The sequence below is a fragment of the Orbicella faveolata genome, unplaced genomic scaffold (genome assembly GCF_042242905.1).
Source record: "Orbicella faveolata isolate gen_17 unplaced genomic scaffold, um_ofav_v1 contig_25, whole genome shotgun sequence".
Classification (NCBI taxonomy): Eukaryota; Metazoa; Cnidaria; class Anthozoa; order Scleractinia; family Merulinidae; genus Orbicella; species Orbicella faveolata.
Genome location: NW_028301553.1, coordinates 9,292,274 through 9,315,000, shown reverse-complemented (window position 1 = coordinate 9,315,000; position 22,727 = coordinate 9,292,274). Strand labels below are relative to the sequence as shown.

The following is a 22,727-nucleotide window of genomic DNA, read 5'->3' as shown; positions in this document are numbered from 1 at the left end:
AAATCTGCAAGGGAATCTCGCAAGTCTCACCATTTGATCACGCAACGTGACAACATCCGCGCGAGAGCCCCCGACATGTGTGTGAATCCGCGCGGATATATGACGTCAGGATGGCGCAATTTGTCCTAAAAATAGAAAATTGTCCCATATCATAGGTGCGCGCGGATCCCAAGACTTACGGTGTCCGTCCCCGATTATGGCTCCTGTTCATACCCATCGACCACGTTAGTAGGGGTCGACAAAGACATTTCATTCGGGAAAGAGTGTGACGATGATAACGATTCAGACGGCCATGAAGCCAAACTGAAAAAATGTCAAAGTTCCTAACTAAAAGTGTAACGGTGAAATGTCTGCGCGAAATTATAAATTAAGAACCCGCTATAGCTTACAGCCATTCCTTTTGGTGATATAGCACCTTTCCTAACCCGGAAGTGGTGCCTTACTACAGTTTTGATAGATTATAACAGCCCAACTCCTAACTCTTTTGAAAAATGTTCCAAGATGATTTTTCTTTCTCTATTTACTGTTTTCTTAATTCTTTTACCATTCTATGGGAAATTTGAAAAATTAAACGTCAACAAATGATCAAAATGAACGACCGAGTACCTAAGGAGAGACTGGGCACTAGCAGGTTAAATCACGTTTTTCTCAAAATCTATCAGGATGACCCAACCTCAAAATTTCAGGAATAAATAATTTTCTCTGATGTAACATTCATGCAAAGTAAAACAAAAATCTGTAGGACAGATTTTTCGCAAACTGAGAAAATGTGGAATCAAGAATAGCTCAAAATCGGTCTTACAGATTTTTCAAAATCTTGGCTCTAAATGTGATTCACCCCTACAAATCAACTGTAAAAGTTTCATCGTGGGTTGTACAGTAAGTTTTCGAGCAATCCTCGATCAAAGCCTGGCTTTTACAACCTTGGACGAGAATTGAATTGGGCATGTCCTTTATTTAAGCGCGCGCCCATGTAAAGCCATCTCTCGCTAGACAAAGCAAGGTTAGAGCTCTTTTACCGGTGTTTATCGAGCTTTTTTGACATATTTTTTTGGCCCTAAGCCTAAACACATGTTTGAAGGGACTTTGAAACTATTGTTACGTATACCGAAGTGATTTAACGCCTTTCAAGTGCTGAAGTGGTTTTCGTTTGTTCTGGGGGTTACTTGCGTCATTTTTGCACGCGCGATTAATACTGGCGTCTGGCAGGCAATCATAGCGCGCGCTACTGAGTCTCCAAAAAACTGGAGTAGGCCACCTTAAGGTGATTCCTCACATTTGCATTGCGCATCGTTACTGCGCATAATTTGTGGCGTCATTCGCGCGCGCTCGTGCACGCGCAAATTGAAAACATGGTGGATTTGCCTTGATATTGAGTTCTATCAGTTGAAAAATGGCTATAGCTCACTAACGAGCTCGGGCACCCCCAATTTTTTTCCAGTCATTTTAATCAACTAATCATTAGCTTTGCGTGAGAAAAGACTGATCTGATTTCTATTGTTGAAAATTGAATAAATAAGGAAAATAGCAGCTGCACAGTAGCGTTTTCTATTTTGCAGTTTGATAGCCGTGGCAAGCAATTTGGTTCCAATATTTTAACAAGGATTCAGCTGTCTGTCAAAATCAAACTTAAAAAGTTTATTTGTGTCCGACACAAGTATTGACTGTAGTTTGAGGCGTGTTTTCATGAGTCTGGGCTCACAAAGAGTTTACAATAACTTGGAATGCGTTCTTGTAATAAGCATTAAATAATGCTAAAATGGGACATTTTTAATGCCTCACCGGTCATTAACGAGCATGGGCACCCCCCCCCCTTTTTTTACTTTATAATTAAAGTTCCCATATGATAAACATTTACTGGACAAAGTTTGAACAAGAATCTATGGGCAGTTTTATTTCAGGGGGATTACCTTAATTAAGCAAATTAAAAATTAATTTGAATCAATGAAACATTACCTACCGTTCCACCAAATGATCTTCCTCCTGCATGAGGAGTTAACAAAGAAAAAATTAACGAGGTCAGAGGAAGAAGAAGAAGAAGAAGAAGATGAAGACGAGGCAGAAGAAGAAGAAAAAGAACAAGAACAAGAAGAACAAGAAGAGGAAGAAGAACAAGAACAAGAACAAGAGGAAGAAGAAGAAGAAGAAGACGAGGAAGAAGAAGAAGAAGAAGAAGAAGAAGAAGAGGATTGGTTTAAGTGGCAGTCTTTGTAAAAGCGATCCACTGCATTTTAAGTCGGGAAATAGTTTTCCCTTAAACTTTACCCATTAAACCACTTTGACTCTAAATGAATACATTAACTTTAGGTTTTGGAAATATTACGTCAACATAATTATTTTAGAGTTCACAAAAATCAAAATTGCAAATGACCTTATTTTGTGCATGGCCGGGATGGAAAATTGCCGAAAAAGCAAAACAGGAACCGAACATAAGAGAGCCGTCGCAGCTTACCATTTCGGGCGCCACCTTCAAATTGTCCGTTTCCTGCAGCATGTCCAAGATGTCATCATCGACATCATCATTTTTGAGGCTGTAACCAGTTGACAAGCAAAGAAAAAGAAAAACGGTGACAATTCGAGCATCCATACTTGCTTGTAAATATCTGCAATTCACATTTTAGAAGAGACACAAATAAACAAACAAACAAACTAGTGATTATGATTCTTAAGTGTAACAAAGTTGCAAACAACTTTTAAGCGATGGCCTGATCAAAAGAGAGCTTAAGCAAACCATGCTGGCGAAACCAACGAGAACGTCACCGAACAAAAAGTATCACAAGCAGAGCAATGATTCTGCAATGGTTCTGCGCGAAATGGCTAATTTTTCATATCTTCTTTTGGAATCATTCGTTGTCATTGCATATTTAAAGAGAGCAAGTTTTTAGATTGATAGGCGTACTGAAGAGGTCTACGCGGTTGCGGTATCCCAACGTAAAATCCGTTTTTTACAAGTTATCATCCTTGGCGTCGTCGTCGTCATCGTCGTCGTCGTCATTGCTAAAGGTCTCTGTTCTATGCGTGGTTGGTACAGCAAAAATTGGGCTTGACGAACCTTCCCGTGAAAAACTAATAATTACTGTCTGAAATTGAGGCGAATAATATGCCACCGAGTTTGGAGAGATATCGAAGAATATAATTGTTTAAGTATCAACAACAAACAGTGATCTCAAAAGCACGGCCAAGAAACAATCAAAAGTCCATATTAAAATGTTTTGCTGTGGGCCTATTTACCCTAGTTCCTGTCAGTTGTGGCTGTGATAATGGTTAGTGTTGCTTTATTGTATTTTTTTTTTTTTTTTTTTTTTCGTCTTGCATTCTTGCCGATATAAAGAGTTTTCGTTGATATCATTGTCAGTTAGTAACACCTCTGCACAATCAAATTACTGTCGTTTCCTTTTTCCAGCTGCTATTCTCAATACCCACAACTTGTTAAAAACGAAAAAAAGGGAAAGAAATATGGGTATTCTTTCAAACAGCCGACCTTAAATACGGCACGCAACACAAAATTTAAGAGCAAATGTACACAAAAATCAAAAATAGTTCGTTAAGGATTGGAAAATCGAATTTGCCCTACTGTTGCATATAAGTAGGCCTTAGTAAAAGTAAAAACGCTATGTATTTTTTTTCTTCAAATATCGTGGTATTTCCGAGAAAAAGGACATTATCGATTTCACGTCCAGACATCAATCTAACGAGTGCTAACTGGGCTGAAAATCGACCATTTTCATTCGATTCGCATTTTGCAACTATTGAGCGCAAAAAAGTTCTAATACAACCAAATTAATGAAGAACTATTCCTTGTTCCAAAAAGTCCAGTTTTAAGAATATTGGATTAATCCAACTATTTGGCGGTAAGCAAAACCAAAGTGTTCTCCAACGATGAGTTCGTTAGTCGGTGAAAAGAATTGTCATTTTGACCATGTGCCATGTGTCGGAATTCCAAAAGATTTTAGATTCTAACTATACTAGGATAGGTCTTTCATTATATGTAAAGTTTACTTTGGGCAAATGATTAGGCACTCGTCAAAAAATTATTCGAATCACACACAAAAAAATTAAAATAACGCCAGCAGTCGAATGCGTGACCAAAAGTGCAGCCATTGTTTTTGACATTAAATCGCTTCAATTCGAAATATCACAGGAATATCAGCACGACTTAAACATAAAACAATATAAATATGTCTACCTTTGCTGGGTTATCATGTTTTGACTATCAAACAACGTTGCCATCCTGCCATTTAACTGTGTTCCATTAGCTTTGCATAACCTGTACGCATTCGTCTGGTGAATTTGAATCCCCCAAATCGCTCAGTATTACCAAGTTCCTATGTAAATGTTCCTACGCTTTCCGTTTTGTTGTTCGGCACAATCATTCAACCTGCTTTCAGGCAGAAATGCCCAGTACTTAGCAATAACAAATAAGCCGCCATCTTCGATCGCTCCGCGTCTCTTATTTGCATATTGTCCAGCAAAAGTCTTTGAACACCGGGTAGGGGTAGATTGGGGATTATTTTCGAAAGAAAAAGCTTAGTTCTAATTCAGGGCCTCCTTCTTAGGTAAAGCGATAAAATGCTACTCACGAACAAGGTCTTTGTGGCTTAAAATTCAAACAAAGAAAAGTAACTCTGTTTAAAGCTCTGAAATCCCGACCCTCACCCCCATGTAAAATATGTTGTAACGCACCGGACTCGGATAAACATCTTCAGTCAAAATGGAGGCCTTCCAAATGTCTTCAAAATGGAAACCCGAAAGTCACACGTGGAAGAAAGCTTTAGCAGTTACTACTGGCTTAATCAAACGACACAAATAACACAGATAGAATGATGCATCCAATAATACATACATGTGACCATAAGGTCGTAATACTAGCAATAATGATAAATATTGCATAAAACGAACAACAGTTTTTAAAGACATGTTTCGGCATGCTTATGCCATCTTCAGTTTAATAGAGTGACTAATGATACGTGACACAAGTTATATACTACAAAATATGAATAAATTATTTACAATATGCATTACAAAACAGTGGAAACGGAAATTACAGAGTTAAAAAGGTGTTGAAGTGATGTAACTGTTTGTTAAGGTCAGGTTTGTTCTTACTAATATAAAAGGCTTCTTTAAGTTTAAGATCAATAGAGCTATTCGCTGAGTCTAAGATGCGAAAACAAGAAGGTGTGTACATGCCCCTGCATGAAGAAAATTGAGAAAGATGTTTAAAAATATGCGAGTTTTTATCGCTTACTGTATGTTCTTTAATCCTGGTAGAAAAATGGCGACTGGTTTCACCAATATAACAGGAATTACATCCCGCACAAGTAAATTGATAAACTACCATGGATTTTAGAGCATCAGGAGTACGATCTTTAAAACTGAACATATTCTTGATTTTGAAAGAAGTAAAAACTAATTTGATATTAAGATCCGTTTCACAAAAACGTTTAAGTAATTGCCGTAGTTTGAGTTCCGTTATTCTAGAGTACTGGCCGATAAAAGGAAGCTTAAAATAGCGTATATTGTTTTCATCATTAACGTTGCGGCTTTTTTGATAGGAAGGCTTGTTAAGATACCGCTTGAAGGTTTTTTCAATGATGTGTGAAGGAAACGAGTTACGTTTTAGAGTGTCCGAAAGCTTGATCAAATCGTTTTCAAAACCGGAAGAAGTGTTGTTGATTTTATAAGTTCGGTCAATGAGAGTACGGACAAGGCCAATTTTATAGCGAAACGGAGTGAAACTAAAAAAATTTGTTAAGAGACCAGTGTAGGTTTTTTTATGAAAAACTGAAAAAACGCAGTCATGCGAAGAGTTGTCAATCAGAACATCCAAAAAGGAAAGTTTACCGTCGTTCTGTTTCTCGAAAGTAAATTTGATGTTGGGATGTTGAGAATTGATGAATTCAAAGAAAGACAACTCTTCGCATGACTGCGTTTTTTCAGTTTTTCATAAAAAAAACCTACACTGGTCTCTTAACAAATTTTTTTAGTTTCACTCCGTTTCGCTATAAAATTGGCCTTGTCCGTACTCTCATTGACCGAACTTATAAAATCAACAACACTTCTTCCGGTTTTGAAAACGATTTGATCAAGCTTTCGGACACTCTAAAACGTAACTCGTTTCCTTCACACATCATTGAAAAAACCTTCAAGCGGTATCTTAACAAGCCTTCCTATCAAAAAAGCCGCAACGTTAATGATGAAAACAATATACGCTATTTTAAGCTTCCTTTTATCGGCTAGTACTCTAGAATAACGGAACTCAAACTACAGCAATTACTTAAACGTTTTTGTGAAACGGATCTTAATATCAAATTAGTTTTTACTTCTTTCAAAATCAAGAATATGTTCAGTTTTAAAGATCGTACTCCTGATGCTCTAAAATCCATGGTAGTTTATCAATTTACTTGTGCGGGATGTAATTCCTGTTATATTGGTGAAACCAGTCGCCATTTTTCTACCAGGATTAAAGAACATACAGTAAGCGATAAAAACTCGCATATTTTTAAACATCTTTCTCAATTTTCTTCATGCAGGGGCATGTACACACCTTCTTGTTTTCGCATCTTAGACTCAGCGAATAGCTCTATTGATCTTAAACTTAAAGAAGCCTTTTATATTAGTAAGAACAAACCTGACCTTAACAAACAGTTACATCACTTCAACACCTTTTTAACTCTGTAATTTCCGTTTCCACTGTTTTGTAATGCATATTGTAAATAATTTATTCATATTTTGTAGTATATAACTTGTGTCACGTATCATTAGTCACTCTATTAAACTGAAGATGGCATAAGCATGCCGAAACATGTCTTTAAAAACTGTTGTTCGTTTTATGCAATACATACATGTGACCTGAGACAGTAATTGATTTTCTTGAAAGTCGGATATGAGTACTGACAAGAAATGCAAGGAAAGAATCAGTTTGAAAGATTCAGGGTACTACAAACCGAAGTAGGTGAACATGTTATTTTTATGTATATGTCATTTATACTGCTTGGTAATGCTGACGTTTCGAACTGAAGTATTAAATGCCGATATGCTGATGATACTTCTGGTCACGCACTCGGTAGCTGCTGGCGTGATTTTGTTTTTTTGCGAACGACTTTGAATAATTTTTTGACGAGTGCCTAATCATTTGCCCAAAGTAAACTTTACATATATTGAAAGACCTATCCTAGTATAGTTACAATTTAAAATCTTGTGGAATTCCGAGACATGGCACATGGTCAAAATGACAATTCTTTTCACCGACTGACAAACTCAATTTTGGAGAACACTCTGGTTTTGTTTACCGTCAAATAATTAGATTAATCCAATATTCTTGAAATTGTCCTTTTTTAGACAATGAATAGTTCTGCAATAAGCTGTTTGTATCAACTTTTCTGCGCTCAATGCTTGCGAAATACGAATTGAATGAAAATGGTCAATTTTCAGCCGATTTTCAGCCTAGTTGGGACTCGCTAAATTGCATGAAATTGAGTCTGAAGGTTAAATCGAAAATGTCGTTTTCTCAGAAAGGCAAAGCTATTTCAAGGAAAAAAACTACAGCCTGTTTGCGCTCTTGCTAGGGGCTAGCTATATGCAAAAGACGAGTGAATTTGAATTTTCTAGCCTTGCCGGAGAAATTTGATTTTGTTTGATTTTTGTGGAAATTTGCTCTTAAAATACGATTTGTACTGAATAACTTATCGACTATTGGGATACAGCGATATTTTGCAGGATATATTAATGATTCTTTCCTCCATGGACGTTTTTATGTGTTTAGGGAAATTTGGAAATTAAAACGGAAAGTTTACGAAAATTTGAAAAAAAGAGTGTTGGCGAAAATTGCAGAGAAATTTGCTCCAGCCTATGATTTAATGAGTATAGTTTTGACCGATCATGATCTTCTCACATAAGGAAAATAATTTTTTGTGCACCATGCCAAACTAATACAAACTCGAGACAGAAATTGCCTAATGTGAAGTTTATATGAAATAATTCATATATGAACTGCGGTTGTAGATGAAAGTGAAGGATGATCGTCGCAGCTAATTTTCCAATTTAAGCAATCGGAAAGAAGAAGCCTGAAAAAAATCAGGGCTTCAACGGGATTCGAACCCGTGATCTCCGCGATACCGGTGCGATGCTCTACCAACTGAGCTATGAAGCCACACATTGGGAGCGAGGTCAATTATTGAGTTCATATCTTCCCTTGAGGAGTGAAATGGTGTGAAGTTTATATGAAATAATTCATATATAAACTGCGGTTGTAGATGAAAGTGAAGGATGATCATCGCAGTAAAGTTTCCAATTTAAGCAAGCCTGCGATGATCATCCTGCGATGATCACCCTTTTCCTTGTAGCAGGTAACTGAGAAATCATTTACGTGCGTGATGTAAGACTGACCGTTCTTTCTCCAAATAGCTGGCTTGGTGCGTACTGCGGCTGGGGTGTGACTCAGGTAATAAATGAGGTTTCTGTACAGGTGACGTGCAGCTTATGGGGAGAAATAATTCATTGTATACTCAATGCATGCTGCATTCTTTCGTTCACATAACAACCAGACAGTTGCTTAGAAAGAATGTAGTTTGGAGTCCAGCCAGCGCAGCTTAAAAGCTTTTTATACTGAAACTGTGTGTGCTTCGAGGCCATTATTTCTTTCTTTTCTCTTTTTCTTTTTTCCTTTTTTTTTATATATATATATTTCTAATACTAACAGTAGCCCGTTTTTGTACGGATAAGAGGGGCACAAAGCTGTGCCTGCATGAATTCTAATTTTTCTGGGACAGCTTGAACTGTCTGCAACAGAGAAATGCCCCTAAGTTATGAATATGTCCGTAAGGTTAGGTTCGACTGAGCTGAATCAAATCCACGTAAACAGTAAAGGTCGTGTTTTCCCGCGTGGCTGAGAATTCGCATGGTTAATTAAAAAGCAATAATCAATAGCAACTTCAGACTTGGAAAGAGAAAATCAACTAACAACTTCGACCTCCCTACTCACTATCAACAACAGAATCGATAATGAGTAGCATCCCCAATCAGAGAACGACATTCGTGATAGAACACTAGAAGATTTATACTAAAACTCGATAAAAATACGGAAGTTGTTTTCTATTTCTTAAATAAAGCTCAAAATGTATCATCATACAATAATTATGAGAAAGCAAGAACCTCCTGCACGCAGTGGGCTAGGTGTGATTTTGCTAAATTTTATCTTGGAACTTAACCACTTTGATTGGCTTTTATATTTCCTATGCTTTAAAAGTTTAAAAAGGAATTCTACTTGATGGAAAGACGAGCAGCTTTCCGAGTTTAAAAACTGATTTTTCTTAAATTAAAGATCTCAGTTTTGTTTGCAATTACTGTCTGAAATTGAGGCGAATAATATGCCACCGAGTTTGGAGAGACATCGAAGAGTATAATTGTTTAAGTATCATAAATAAACAGTGATCTCAAAAGCACGGCCAAGAAACAATCAAAAGTCCATATTAAAATGTTTTGCTGTGGGAATATTTACCCTAGTTCCTGTCAGTTGTGGCTGTGATAATGGTTAGTGTTGCTTTATTGTATTTTTTTTTTCGTCTTGCATTCTTGCCGATATAAAGAGTTTTCGCTAATATCATTGTCAGTTCGTAACACCTCTGCACCATCAAATTACTGTTGTTTCCTTTTTCCAGCTGCTATTCTCAATACCCACAACTTGTTAAAAAGAAAAAAAAAAGGGAAACAAATATGGGTATTCTCTCAAACAGCCGACCTTAAATACAATACGCAACAAAGTACGATTTGCACTGACTAACTCATCGACTATTGGGATACAGCGATATTTCACAGGGTATATTAATAATTCTTTCCTCCATGGACGTTTTTATGTGTTTACGGAAATTTGGAAATTAAAAAGGAAAGTTAGCGAAAATTGGAAAAAAGAGTGTTGGCGAAAATTGCAGAGAAATTTGCTCCACCATTTGCCCAGTATGAGTATAGTTCTGACCGATCATGATCTTCTCGCTTAAGGAAAATAATTTTTTTGTGCACCATGCCAAATTAATACGAACTCGGCGTTACAAGTTCGCAAATATGATAACCTGATCATATGCATGCGATAGGCTATCGAAAAGGCGATTTACACTCGTCTGTTACACACTCTTTTCCTTGGAGCAGGTAACTGAGAAATCATTTACGTGCGTGATGTAAAACTTACCGTTCTTTCTCCAAATAGTTGGCTTGGTGCGTACTGCGGCTGGGTTGTGACTCAGGCAAAAATGAGGTTTCTGTACAGGTGACGTGCAGCTTATTGGGGGAAATAATTCATTGTACATTCAATACGTGTTGCATTCTTTATTTCACATAACAACCAGACAGTTACTTAGAAAGAAAGTAGTTTGGAGTCCAGCCAGCGCAGCTCAAAAGCTTTTTATACTGAAACTGTGTGTGCTTCGAGGCCATTATTTCTTTCTTTTCTCTTTTTCTTTTTTCTTTTTCTTTATATATATTTCTAATACTAACAGTAGCCCGTTTTTGTACGGATAAGAGGGGCACAAAGCTGTGCCTGCATGAATTCTAATTTTTCTGGGACAGCTTGAACTGTCTGCAACAGAGAAGTGTCCCTAAGTTATGAATATGTCCGTAAGGTTAGGTTCGACTGAGCTAAATCAAATCTGCGTCAACAGTAAAGGTCGTGTTTTCCCGCGTGGCTGAGAATTCGCATGGTTAATTAAAAAGCAATAATCAATAACAACTTCAGACTTGGAAAGAGAAAATCAACTGACAACTTCGACCTCCCTTAGTTTTGTATATTTTAGAAAGCAGGGGCATATTGTCGAGTACAGTTGGTGTGAAATTGCCTGAAAAAAACCATTTGGGCCCAAACTAATTGAATTAGTGTTTATTTTCTGTGCTTGTCTGACACATCGGCAGGGGAATTTGTTTTGATACGGCACAAACATTGCAACTTAGTATAATTTCCAAACATGAATAAAGAATTCGAAATTCTGGTTGGTCGATAGGCTCGGCTTACGACGATGACATTTCTCAGCTTGGTTACTAAGCTACTCCGCCATCTAGTCAAGTAAACAAGCTAGGCGGATGGCCACTGAATGCAATATTTATTTATTCCAGAGACATCACTCCAAGTCCCAGGTATTGAACGCATGGGGAAGTTCAAAAATGACTACCATTCCCACAGGAGCAAGATCGTCCACGTAGTCCTAATGGGATTCGTCAGCCATGACAAACTATGTCAGATCGAGTGACCGAAATTTGTTTTTCTTCAGACAGGATAGAATCATTTTAGGCGATAACTCAGTCCATGACCGAATCAATTTGTTTTATTTATTTTTCTTGTTCACTCGATGTATAAATTGAATAACAATCGACCTATTATTAAAACTATTCGGCCACACAGATGAATACCGACGATCAATTGCCTTTGTGTTTCCAATTTCTTCAGTCTGTTATTTGTAGTCCTTGATATTCTCCTATGAAGATATTCACCTATGAAAATATTTACCCCCGAAATTTGTACCAAGACAATTGGGAGTTTAAGTAACTATGACGGCGATGCCGAGGGTAAGGTAGATTAAAAAGATGAATTTATATCTCACCTACGAACCTCGCGATACTCTAAAAGCGTTTAGATTGTTTGTCTTTGTCAAAACTATCTCGACATTAAATATTAAAGAAGCGTAATTTTGATTGTGATAAAAACTGGATATATTCGGGCACAATTTCTAATAAAGTGACATTCGCTCACCCTGGTCTTGCTGACCAAAGCGCTTGCCACAGCGGCTCTTTTGATTTCTGAAATTTGCCCTAAAGATTAGAACGACCTATCAGCAGAATTTGGAACCAGTTAAAACAGCACAAGTTTGTAAGACGGAACCTGCAAAAAGAATCACGAACAAACTTTCGCAATGGTCACACGGACTTAATGGAGCTACGTCACGGTAAGGTAAGGTAAGGTAAGGTAATTTATTTTACGTCAAGAACGCGGGGAGTGGTTGCCCAAGTCTCCCGAGCCAGGGGCTCATGATAAAAGTGTTTGACATACATGTTAAAAAAAAGATTTAAAAACTATATATTAAAAAATACAAAATTATCATACTATGAATATCTTAAAAAATATGCGTTGAAAATACAATATTAAAAAACGATAAAAATACAACATGTAAAGGAATCATTTAAGACAAGAACTGCATTGGCAGCCACCAAAGTTTATTGTATTAAGATGATTGATAAAAGCTGGAACGTTTGCTGCATTTTTTGCTGCCGGCGGTAACTGATTCCAAATTCTAGAGATGATATAAGAATACGAGCCGTGGAAGAATCTACTATTGTAAGGGCGTTGTTCTACGTTTAGCCCGCTGCTTCTAAGATTGTATGGCGTGACCCGGGGCTTGAATAAGTTGGTGATATAACGTGGGCCATTTTCTTTAAAACACTTAAAAAATATTATCAGAGATTGTTCAATACGTCTATGTTCTAGCGTTCTCATGCCCAGCAGTTTGAGTAATGACTCATAATTAGAAGTTTTCCCCGTGTTCATTACTGTTCGTAGACCGTAGTAGTTAGCGTCTTCCACTTTTTTGTTGAGCGTTTTACCTATGCCAATCAGTAAAGAATTACAATACTCAAAATGCGGTATTATAAAGCTCCTGTATAAAAGTAATAAAGTATCTATGGGTACTAAGCGCTTGAGGCGACGAAGTGCGGCAATCTTAGCGTATACTCTTTTCAGCATTACATTTATATGTTCTTTGAAAGATAACTTATTGTCCAGACATACTCCAAGGATCTTTAAATGTTCTTTGATATCGATTAAGGTGCCATCAAACTCCAAATCGTAATTGTATGTTGAATTCCCAAGAATCATTGCTTGTGTCTTGTCCCCGTTGGCTTGAAGATAGTTGTAGTTAAGCCAGATAGATAGTTTTTCCATGTCTTGATTTAAGACGTGTTTACGCACAAGAGGACTTTCGTCCGCCATATATTCGGTTGTATCGTCCGCGTAGAGGCGGAGGGAAGAGACGGAAACAGATTCGTTCATGTCGTTCATAAAGATGTTAAACAGTAAGGGGCTAAGGAGACTTCCCTGCGGGACGCCGCACTGTAAAAGTGACCAGCTAGAACACGTATTATTGCATATTACCCTTTGTTTACGGTCATGCAAAAATGATCTTAAAAGTTGTAGGGCTGGTTCTTGCAAGCCATACGCTTTTAACTTTGCTAGCAGCAGATTGTGGCAAATGTAGTCGAAGGCCTTGGAGAGATCGATAGCAACTACACCCACTTCTTTTTTTTCATCAAGTGCGCGTCTCCAATCATCTGTTAATTTGATCAACGCTGTAGCGCAGGAGTGTCCCTTAAGAAAACCCGACATGTTGGGCGAGAAAATTGGTGCAAAGGAGGCGTACATCTGGTCGAACAGCACTTTCTCAAATAGTTTAGAGATTGCAGAGATAACGCTGACTGGTCGGTAATTGTTTTTATCGGTCTGCGGTTTGCGCATATTGAAAAATTTAGCCTCGATTTTTCAAATTCGTCGTTTGTAATCCGTGTCAATCTTCTCCATCCTTAGCCATCCTTGTTCCATTATGGTTTATCATTATCTCTTTGGTGTTTTTCTATCTTATTAAACTGTTATTTTCAGGTTTCCTACCATTTAAAGGTAATTTTGTATGTGGCCATAATAACTCAAAATACCGTGACTGGGCTCCTTTAAGCTCCTATCGTATATCTGTCAAATGCTAAACAAAATGCAACCCCTCATGGCATTTCAATGGTCAAGCTGTTGCCATTTGTAATATAACACCCCATGTTCAACCGCTTTTCTGAAAAGACATAATTACCAAAATTGACACTGTAACTTACCGTTCTTTCTCGTAGGAGTTCTTTTGATGCCGGAGGTGTGGTTTTTAGTTAAGGTTTCCGAAGTGTTCTAAGTCGAGGCGGGGACATGCATATTCAGTGTTACAGGTATGGTTATTTCTGCACGTAACACACAGGCAGTTACTAAGTGTCAAATTTCTGGAGTGAAATGATCAGCATGTTAAAAAAAGACGAATCCCTTTGCAGCCATTATTATTTTAAAGCTGACAATCGCGATCTAAAATACCAGACTTAGAAATTAAAGAGCTGTGTTATCAATTGCATTAAACCTCGAAGAAGGGTCCTATTTATTGACGTAACATTTCCTTCCCAATAGAGCAAAGATTCTTATGAGTGTTAGCGAGCGATCCTCCTTATGAGCCGATTATAATTGTATTTCTTTCGTCCCTTTTGTCTCTAAGTAATTAAAACATATAGGGATTCATGTGTTAAGATATATGAAACACCCTAAAAGCTATATTTCTACCTTGATAGACACCGAACTAGAACGAGAAGTTAGCCTAACGATGGCGAAAGAGAATTTTCGTTTTGATAATATATATATTTTTTTTTGTGGCGGCGTTTTCCAAAAGAAACAGAAAACATATTTCCAGTGTTTCTTTCATGTTGTAGAAACATTCGTGAACGTATGGGAGAACTCGAAAACGTCGTGGAAACGGTCATCTTTCTGCTCGTGTTCCCACAACATTTCTCATTCTCCCATCACTCCACTTGTTTTTCTGTGCAGCAATTAAAGTAGGAGTTTTCGGTTCCTATCGCGCGGTAGTCGAAGAGGGCGCAGCCCGAGAGAGCGACTAATCTAAGTGTTTTAGTATAAATCTACATGTCGTTCAAAACCTCATCTAAATCCTCTTGACAGACAATTTGGAAACGCAAAAAAGCGGCCGCTTGTATCTTCTTTATTCTATTTAATTTGCCCTGTAAATTAATACAATTATGTAAGGAATTATAGAATGTTAAAAAAAAAAAAGAGCGCCCGCTCGTTTCTTATCAAGCGCACACTACTGGGCTACTCACTATCAACAACAGAATAGATAATGAGTAGCATCCCCAATCAGAGAACGGCATTCGCGATAGAACACTAGAAGATTTATACTAAAACTCGATAAAAATACGGAACATGTTTTCTATTTCTTAAATAAAGCTCAAAATGTATCATCATACAATAATTATGAGAAAGCAAGAACCTCCTGCATGCAGTGGGGTAGGTGTGATTTTGCTAAATTTTACCTTGGAACTTAACCATTTTGATTGGCTTTTATATTTCATATGCTTTAGAAGTTTGAAAAGGAATTCTACTTGATGGAAAGACGAGCACCTTTCCGAGTTTAAAAACTAATTTTTCCTAAATTAAAGATCTCAGTTTTATTTGCATTCTTCCCTGATGCACTTTGTCGTCAACCAGTGGTCACGAAACATTTTTAGCCAAATATATGTCTAGATTCATTTATTTAGTTAGTCGCCGAATACAGCAAACTGGCGGATCTTAAATCGCTCAGGGATTTCCTGCTGCCTTGGACTATACGCAATCTCCATTTGACCAGCACGACTGTGTATCTTATCACCTTAGAGAAAAGCCAACAAACTGGTCCAAATCCGGTTTACTTAAGGCTGTTAACGATCGATGCTGAGTAGCAAATATGCAACATGAATTTAACAATTTGCATATTCGAGTTCACTCTACAAATATCATCTTTAAGGGCCCATTAACTGATCTTTTCGAGCCGTTGCTTAGGAAAATCTAATCTTATATAACCTCATCATTTTTAATTAGTTCAGAGCTATTTCATGTGTTTTAACTTTTTCATAATCAGTAACACTAGTGATGACGTCGTCAGGCCACGCCCACGGTCATGTGACTAATAACGAAAAAATGCAAAGGCTCCCAGGCAAATTTATTTATTGGAATTTTTTTCATTGATTTAATATTTTAATTTAAATCCTCATTACGCTATACATAGACTTTGTTTCATTTCTAAAAGGTCAGATTTTTAGAGAATTTCAAAATATTGAAAATTCGTAATTTTCAGCATGACTTCGAAAAAGGAATGCATAGCTATGTTCCCAAAGTTGGCTTTTATTGAATCGGTCGAAAAAGGCTGGATTTAATGTAAAACCGCGTTTCCTTTAGCATTTAAAGAAACCGGAAGTGCGCCCGATATATATTGGAAGTTACCCTATCAGCGCGTGCGCAATTTACACTATCAGCGCACTTCGGTAAGATCAAACAAAGCCACATGGAGTTAGTTTTTCTCTTTCTATTGCTCTTGTTTTTCTGTCTTTCTCTTATTTTGTCTTTGCTTGTACTTTTTTTTACTTTGCATTTTGTGAAACACAAAGAAAAACATCTTAAATGTGAGCGAATTGGCAAGTTATTGTGTTGTTTTTATTTTCGGAATCCGCGCTCAGGCTGACGTAAGTAACCGGAGGTGAAATTTCACCTCCTAGCAACGCGCGCGAGCGCGCGCAGGAATCGGACCATGTAGTGATACTCTTGAGAATTCTTCCTTTCAAATTTTGAAATAGTCGTGTGCATATGAATAATTAATTTTTAGATGGATAAAAGAACAATACTCTAGAGAATATCATGTGGTCCGTAATGGGAAAACAAACCGCCAAAGCAAAAAAGGTCTATTGACATTTAAATGGGATTTAAACAACGGCAGACAACCAAGTATAATTCGCGGGGATATTTCGCGGTTTACATAGTATTTGAAAAAGCGAGCACTGAGCAAAATGTCCGCGCGTATAAATTAACGAATTGCTTCAAGCCTAGCGGCGTATATCGAGTTATGGATGCACGCGGGAAGGAGAGAAGTGTAAAAGTTGCTCGAGGCTCAGCCGGAAGCAACTATAGCTTCTTGAGTGCTCTCCAAACTATCCATAACTCGATATAAGTACTGCTCAAAGTATGTGGAATGCGCACAGACATTTGCAATACTTCATAACGTAGGGACAACTTTCAAGGGGTCACGTAAAACATATTATATTTGTCATTGACTACAAATATCTCACAATGCACGGGGAAGAAAAACAAAGGACCTGTTGGCTGGTTAAAACCACGCCACCGCGATAGCAGTGGAGCGAGAACACCTCATCTTCTTTTTTAAAACTGTCAATGGAAAATTCGCGTTTTCGGATTGATGAAAGTGTACGCAAATGAATTCAAAACATTCAGTTAAGACGTAGACCGACTCAAAATTTAGTAAACATCATAGTTTGATAGAATTTTGAAGCCTGGAGTATTGTTTGGATTGTTTGAAACGTTGTTTACATTGCCGAAACTTTAACAAAGGGAACTTGACGCTAAACTCGACGGAAACGTCGCAACTAATATATAAAATGAAAATACACATGTCAGGATATTTACGGACGGTCTTGCGTATATTAAATTTTTAAGCAATAGACCACTCTTTCTATTGGTTTACCAGCACAATAAACCCACTTGGGAAGTTGGGAGAAAACGAGACTTTAAAAGCTTGAAAATCCAGAGCCTTTGGGTGAAGTGATTAACAAGATGTTCGAGTGTTCTCTCAAAATACCCCCAGTACGTTTACGGCGCCGGTAAACATAGAAAAAGTGTTCTACTGCTATGGAGAGCGTTTTTCTAAGAAAAGAAAAGTCATTCTAGTTTGTGATCAAGTTGCATATTCTCAACAAATTCCCAAGAGGATGGTTAGTTTTAGAAACGCTGCTCCTGAAATTTATTCAGAATTTGTTCACTTATGTTGAAGGCTACGAAGTCCATATTTCCCTGTATTCTGCAATCTGGAAACTATTGCTTGGAAGTTTTTGGAAACCCAACTCATTTAAGCTTATCGAGTCATGCATGCATGCACTGGGTTTAAACAACTATTGATAAAATTAATGTTCACTCGAAAGAAATCTTTTCCCTGCTTTTTTTAACAACCCAAGTTGATCAGTCTAGCCAAAATAAAGTCATAACTGTGTCCGTGAAAAACACTGCCAGTGCTTAAATCGTTCTTTTGAAGTCAAACCGGTAAACGAAATCGGCGTAAAGTTTTTGCCATGGAATAAAGAACAGGCATTTTATTGCAACCAGATTCTGGCCCCGTTTTTCCATAAAGACTTCTATGTTTATGTTTCTGTTGCATCGGTTATTCCTGTCACCCAGTGAAAGCCGAAACCCTTTTTTTTTTGTTCTCGCTACTGTTCTGAGTTCTTTACCTCTGGCGACTGAATTGCTGCGTATTGGGAACCATGTGTTTACGGCGTACAACAAACGACAGGTTTTGACCAATCAGAGCGCGCGTAGTATCTCAGTTATTCTTATACAAGGATTTTACCATGGTGGCTCTGTAAGAATTAGGTAGGACCAGTGCGCGCGCTTTATCATAGGACGTGTTTAACTATCAATTAATAATGGTAATTAAACTGAGTGGAGTGCAAATTAGTCTGAAATAACACACGTGATTTCAAAATCGAAATTGCATGTACAAATACTGCAAATATGGTTTCAGACCAAAATTGCACGACATGAAGTTCAATTGCTACTTTATTATCCATTTCAATTACCTTGGTCAGTACCAATATTTGATCGATTGATCCAGTAGCTGGTTTGTTGAAAGCAGAACCAGAAACACATTTACACTGTACATCTCATTTTGTATGCAAAACAGAAAGAGATGCAATTTAGGGCACATAATAGTGTGATTCGTGAATAAATTGCTCTGGCTTTCCTTTAATTTGATTTCAAGCCTTGAAATATGATTGGTTGGGTTTTTGGTGTTCCATTCTCATTAGCTGGGAAAAAGATGCGATTTAGAACACAAAATTAAAAATAGTGCGATTCGAGAATAAATTGCACTGCTGAGAGCCAATCAGATTGCAAGAGTCACCAGCGATTTCAAAATGGATGCAATAAAGGGATTTATCTTTCCACTACAAGAGGAGATCAAGGTACCTTGATCCTCTCCTGTCCACTATTATGTCATAATCAAGTATTTCGGCTTCTATTTTTTGAAATACATCCTGCATTATTCAAAAATAGTACCCATCGCTTAACGCGCGTCTGCAAGTGACAAAAACAAGATACGCTTCTACTCAAAGCAGATTATCATGAGCTGCCCGTTTGCGAGTTTGTAACGTCGGTGCATCGCGGAAGGTCACGTGTTGCCGCTATATTGTGGAATCATCAGTAAGTGAAATGATTTCAAGAATTTTGGCATTATTTTCATTAGATAGGAAATCAGTCCAGATAGGAAACAAAAAAAATGTTTTGCATTTGTTAGCTCACAACGGCCATTATGAAAAAGAAAACAGGTGTTAACAAAAATAAAAGATGACAAGTTTAACCTCGTTGTAAAATGAGAAAACTGTAATGGTCGTTTTGTCACTTGCGTGGTACAGAAAACAATTATGAATCCAATTTTTATCTACTATTAATTGAGCGACTTCTATTACCCCCTGATAAATCCCTTATGTCAGAAGAAGAATTCTGTCCAATAAAAGTAAAAAACAAATCTGGTTTGACCTATATGTCAATATGCCGTTGCTATGGCAATTTCGGATTGGAAACAGTTGATATATTAAAATCTCAGCACGGATGAATAAACAGTTACGAAAAGTATTAAACAGGCATTTACTCTTCGCCATCAGTAAAGACTGATCAAAATTCACACCTCGATAAGGACAACTGGTTTCAAACAAGGGCGTTATCAAAATTGTTCGCATCAGTTGATCGAAACCGTTTTACTCGATCTTTATTTGCGAAAGAGGAATTGTAAGACTCAAAAATCCTCCGTTTGACCTTTTCTCCACAGGCACCAGGTAATGATAAAGATTTGGACTAGTAATGGAGAGAAGGACTAATTCTTTCCTCCGAGAGACTTTCGGATGAACCGTTCTTGGGACGAAAAAATGGTTTTAATACACAATAAGCCAACAGAGCAGGCATCCCTTATTCCACTTTATTCTAATGCTGATTAACAGTTTTACATGTATAAACTGTCCCACAATTACCCTTGCGAAACAATCTCAGAACATTTCAACCTCGTTTGAACAGAAACCCTTCACCATTGGTCGTTGTTGATAAATAAACGCACAACGATCTTTTTCCAGCTGACACATCGTCGTCTTGTCTAGAGTTACTAGACAGCGGTTGATGAGCTGAGGAGAAAAGACAGAAATTACAACATGCTGCTAAGATGTGATAAATAAAAAATAAAAAATAAAAAAAACGTGCTCGAGACAGTCCACGTTGTCGCTGTTGGCGTGATTCTAACTTTAGATAAAAGTTTTTAGTTTTCACTTTCCTTACCGACGTTTGTTTTATTTTCATCCCACAAAATTGAAGAAAATTTTGTTCAATTTCTAGTATCCCAATTTTATAGCGCCAGCTTTTTAATTCAACTCCTTTCCTTTGTTGATGCATTTTTGAAAGTAAAACAAAAAAAAAAAACAGTTCAAAACAGTAAAACTGGTCAGAGTGGCTTAGCTTGATATGAATTAAAAATTAAGGGCAAAATGCAAGTTAGTTTTTCGATTCATACCTGGAGAACATGGTCCAGGAGGTGGAAAACGTTGACGTCACGCTTGAAGTCAAGTTCGGGTCCCTGAGCAGTTAAAAAGATATAAAAGCAAAGTGGTTCAAGGAAGCTAAGAGCCAATGCCACTAAATATGGAGAATCCGACGACATAGCTCTTTCTTCAGAACCTCTTATCATTTGTCGAAATATTTGTATGCTAGAACAATTATGACCCTCTATAAAAATCGGTTGAAATTTGACATGGAAATTAAATTGTGATAAGTGTCTTTTTCAAACGGCCAAGAAGAAAACAAGACCTATTTACTTCAAGATGATTCCTTGCTCAGAGGAATGACCAAAGCGTAAATTACAAATTATGTGAATGCGAAATCAAGGCAAGTTTCCTTCTTTCTGTACTGGCCTGTCGAAAATGTACAATTTGCATGAATTCCATCGGTCATCTTGGTTGATTGAGCGGTATTTCGAACTTTCCTATACTTCGCAGAAATGTAAACTCGCTGGAACTTTTAAAGTATATTTCTGAAAATACTTCACCAAAAGAGTCTTTTAGAATTAATAAAAGAAAATTCGTATTTTCAGACCAGTGTCGTCGGATTGTCCATTGATTTAGCGCCAGTTACTATTAAATGAATTTGTTCCTTACGTTCAGTTAAGTTTCATCACGGAGTTATAAATTAGCAGACCCGCTAGCTTAAAGCAGAACGCTTTGGACACAATTGCCTATTGGTGAGTGCGTTGGATTCTGGATGGAAAAGCCCCAGTTTGAGCCTTTTTAGGTTGGGCTTTTTGCCGCAAGGTCAAAAAGCTTTATTTTCATAGCCTCTCTCTCATTTTTATAGCATCTCTCCTCCTCCGGCCTGGCGAAAATAAGTTAAATGCAGCTTGATTGAGCTGATAGTAGTAGCACATCACCCAGTAGAATTAACAATACTTATATCATGCTTCGGAACCCTGACTAGTTCTACCCGAGGGCAGACTCGGTTCATCTTCACTTTTTTAACAAATTTACTTCAATCAACACAAGTTGCTACTTTCTTTGAAACAATCCTTTTCAGTAGTAGAGTGTATTTTTTATCGCTTTCTTGACCAGATTGCTTACCGATTCTCCAACTGATCCTCCCTCTGCATAAATGGTAAACCAAACAAAAGTGATAATAATGAAATAAATAAAACAAAGGGGATTAGAGAAGCTGAAAGTTAAAAAACAAAATAGACAATTTATAGAACGATTTTAAGAAGTTAGCTTAAATTAAATCCTGGCAGTGTCTCAAAACAACAGCATCAGTGGCATCGACAGCTTACCATTTGAGGCACCTCCTTCAAATTGTCCGTTTCTTGCTGCATATCCAAAATGTCATTATCGACATCATCATTTTTCAGGCTGTAACCAGTTGACAAACAAAGGAAAAGAAAGACGGCGACAATTCGAGCATCCATACTTGCTTGTAAATATCTGCAATGCACATTTTAGCAATAAAGAAACTAGTGGTTATGATTCAAAAACATAACAACATTGCGAATTAATTTTTTCCTTTTCACTAGTCTTTAGGTGAGATCAAAGCACAGCAGGTCCATACTATGGGTCTGTATTAACGCCGTAATGCACAGTCAAAAACTATTATATTTTATACATTGAACTTACTATCTCTTTTCTGATTGGCCGAAAGTGTACAGTGAATTCTCGAAATCAGCGACTGTGACGTCATCTAGCTGCAGATCATACAATAATCATGTCAAGGACACTCAAGGTCACGGGCAACATGTCATGTATGTCCACGGTGCATGATTTCTAAGGGTAATCATGTCAAGTTCGCGCGCTTTATGTTGCTTACCGTCAATGAAGAAGCAAAAACATGACTTCCATTAATTTTTTTTTCGTTCAGTGTATAATAAAACAATTATTAGATTTGGTTTTAGTGATATCTAGAGTAATCAAGGTCTCGGTGAGGGTTTACAGCCTCAGCCTTCGGCTTCGGCTGAAAACCCCTACCTCGACATCGTTACTCTGGATATCACAAAATAATTGTTTATAATCTGTACAACATCGCTCAAGCTTAAAGAGCTTTATGTAGATACTATTATTTCGTTTTAATTGTATTCCATTCACCACAGTTCTTCTTCTCACAGAAAATGTAAATTTCACCAGTTTCACCAGAGACAGCAAGCTTCCGCTCATATTTCTCCAGATAAACCTAATGTAGTCTTACCATGCATGTGGCAAGTTGTAGTAATCTGGGAAATTCGTTCCTTTTTCTTTTTATCTTTTTTTTTTTTTTTTTTTCGTTTTCACTCATGTCCGACATTTTAACATCTGGGAGGTCCGCGTTGCGCTGGAGAAATTCAAAGAGACCA

The 22,727-nt window shown here is 37.4% G+C and overlaps 2 long non-coding RNA genes across 5 annotated transcripts in view; both read right to left on the bottom strand.

Annotated features, from left to right (window-relative positions):
* Nucleotides 1–13,914, bottom strand: part of LOC149108847 (uncharacterized) — a 23,737-nt gene extending 9,823 nt beyond the window's left edge. Inside the window, exons 1-5 of one of the 4 annotated variants that reach the window (XR_016208410.1) lie at nt 13,849–13,901; nt 10,181–10,269; nt 8,386–8,475; nt 2,453–2,603; nt 1,961–1,983 (exon numbers count right to left, since the gene is read on the bottom strand). This is a non-coding gene — a long non-coding RNA (uncharacterized LOC149108847). Of the gene's footprint in view, nt 1–1,960; nt 1,984–2,452; nt 2,604–8,385; nt 8,476–10,180; nt 10,270–13,848 lie in introns of all 4 variants that reach the window. The other 3 variants (XR_016208412.1, XR_016208411.1, XR_016208413.1) reach the window with 3 other exon arrangements.
* Nucleotides 13,915–19,780: 5,866 nt separating this feature from the next.
* On the bottom strand, nt 19,781–21,858 carry LOC149108846 (uncharacterized). Its single transcript, XR_016208855.1, has 3 exons — nt 21,678–21,858; nt 21,475–21,497; nt 19,781–20,441 (listed from the first exon to the last, which is right to left on the bottom strand). It is a non-coding gene; the product is annotated as an uncharacterized LOC149108846 (long non-coding RNA).
* Between the last annotated feature and the right edge of the window lie 869 nt (nt 21,859–22,727).